This window comes from Morone saxatilis, unplaced genomic scaffold (genome assembly GCF_004916995.1).
Source record: "Morone saxatilis isolate NCDOM2014 unplaced genomic scaffold, NCSU_SB_2.0 Contig1, whole genome shotgun sequence".
Lineage (NCBI taxonomy): Eukaryota > Metazoa > Chordata > Actinopteri > Moronidae > Morone > Morone saxatilis.
In genome coordinates this window covers 202,612-205,191 of record NW_023339651.1, presented here as the reverse complement: position 1 = coordinate 205,191, position 2,580 = coordinate 202,612, and positions in this window count along the sequence as shown.

Sequence of the window (2,580 nt, the reverse complement as noted above, 5' to 3'; positions counted from 1 at the left end):
GATGGGAATATATGTTTGTGCTTCAAGGAGAAAAACCGGTGTCTCTTTTTTTATGAGGCAGTGTCAGTGGTGAAGAAGTGCAATTTACGTAAGCATTTTAACACCAAAGCCTCCAAGAAAAACAACAAATGGCCCAAGAATTAAAAGGCAGACTGCAATCGCAGCAGGAAATGTTCACAAAAGCTACAATCAAAACTGATGCAGCAGTGAAAACTAGCTTTATTGTGGCTGAAAAAATCGCCCGAGCTTCGCAGTGTTTTTCAGAAGGTGCATTTTTGAAGCGGTGCATGCTGAAGGTGTGTGAGCAGGTGTGCCCCGACCAGATACAGACTTTTAAAAATGTCAGTTTGTCAAGAAACACCATTGCAGATGAGTTAAGGAACTCGCAGGACAAAACAGCTGGCCGAAGAGACACACACTTATCAGGCGTTTTCATCTGCTGTTGATGAATGAATGAATTGATGAATATTAATCCTGTTTGGGCTGCAACTTAGACTGTGTTTTAAATATTGGCCCCTTGTGTGATTGAGTTTGACACCCCTGCTCTAGTGTTTATGTATGTTCATAAAATAACACATTGTGTATTTATTTTCTGTTATTGTAATTATTATTATTTGATAAGATAAGAGATAAGAGATAAGAGAGATTTTATTTGTTACTTCTTTGTACCTGCAGCCAGTAAAGAAAAACAAAATACTACTACAAAAAACAAAATACTACTACAGTAAAACAGTAGTGATTGCACAAGTGAGTCAGTTTCATAGAGAACACCGAAAGAACATGAAAACTGCTCACTCAGAGGCCACGCTTACCATAATAACCCTACTTTAGGCCCAACAAAATTCTGATGGTGAGATTCGGAGCCAAAACAACCAAACATGTGATTATTTTTGGACAAGAAGAAGAAGAAGAAATCTAGGCTCCAGTAAAGTGAGAAATAAGTGGTCAGACACTCATTCCAAGAACTGTAAGGAACTGGAACTTTCCCAGAGTTGTTAGTTGGAGGAGCAGCAGCTCTCTGTGGGATTTGCTGGAGTGCTCGTTAAACTGAGACAGCGGGGGTTTGTACTGCGCTTCCATCAGTACACCTGGAGAATGTCCGCTCTCTGGCCAACAAGATGGATGAACTGCTGCTCCTCAACAGAACAAATACAGACTTTTACAGGTCTGCTGAAACCTGGCTCAGTGAGCACATCCCAGACACCTAACTCCACCTGCCGGGATTTCAGCTCCTCCAAGTGGACCGTGTAACGGAGCTCGAAGGGAAAACAAGGGGAGGCAGAATCTGCTTTTATATTAACGAAGGTTGGTGTACAGATGTCACAGTGCTCAGCAATGATGTTTACATCCCACCTCAGGCCTGTAAGTGAGTCGTTACTACACCTGGCTGACCAGGTAACAAACATGGAGAAGAAACAGACTCCCTGCTCATTGTTCTCTGGGACTTTAACAGAACACACCTGAGCGTCCCACCAGGGATACTAACACTCTGGACCACTGCTACACCACAATAAAGGACACCTCACTCTGTTTCCTGTGAAGCCATGGGGCTCTCTGATCACTGACCCCACCGTACAGGCAGAAACTTATTTTTTGCTGAGCCTGTGGTCAAGACTGTGAGAAGATGGACCAACGAGTCAAAGCTGAAACTAACTACAGGCCTGCTTCAACTGCACTGATTGTAGTGTTTATGAGGCTGCAACCACAAACCTGGATGAACTCACTGACACTGTGCCATCAGTTTTTGTGAGGACGTGTGTGCAGACTAAGACCTTCTGCAACAACCACAAACCCTGGTTTACAACCAAACTTAGGCAGCTACGTCAGACCAAGGAGGAGGCCTACAGAAGAACAACCAGGTCAGAAATATGCTGATAAAGGAAGTCAAAGCAGCAAAGAGGAGCTACTCAACGACCCTGTGTCAGTGTGGAGGCCAGCAGAACATCACCAACTACCTACATCCCCTGCCACCCTGCTACCCTCCCCTCTGTCCCCCCACCTACACTCAGGATCTGTGAAGAAGATGTGTGTCAGGTCTTTCAGAAACAGAAGATCAGGAAGGAACCAGGACCAGAGTGTCACCATCCTGCCTGAAGATCTGTGCTGACCAGCTGGCCCCCGTCTTCACACAGATCTTCTACAGATCACTGGAGTTGTCTGAAGTTCCTTGCTGCTTCAAACGCTCCAATGGTGGAGCTGAACAGCTGGCCCTCTGCTGTGGTCAGAACAACCTGGAGCTCAACAAACTGTGGAGATGACAGTGGACTTTAGGAGGAGCCCCCCAACTCTGCCCCCATCACCATACCCCACAGCCCTGTGTTTGCAGTGGAAACCTTCTGGTTGTCAGAGGATGTACTTCCTGTTCCAGCTCAGGAAGCTCAACCTGCCTCAGGAACTGCTGATCAGTTCTACACCGCCATCATTCAGTCTGTTCTCTGTTCATCCATCACTGTCTGGTTTGGATCGGTCCAACAGACTACAGCGGACAGTCAGGACTGCAGAGAGGATCATTGGTGCCAACCTGCCCTCCATTCAGGACCTGTACTGGTCCAGAGTCAGGAAACATCACTGCAGATCCAT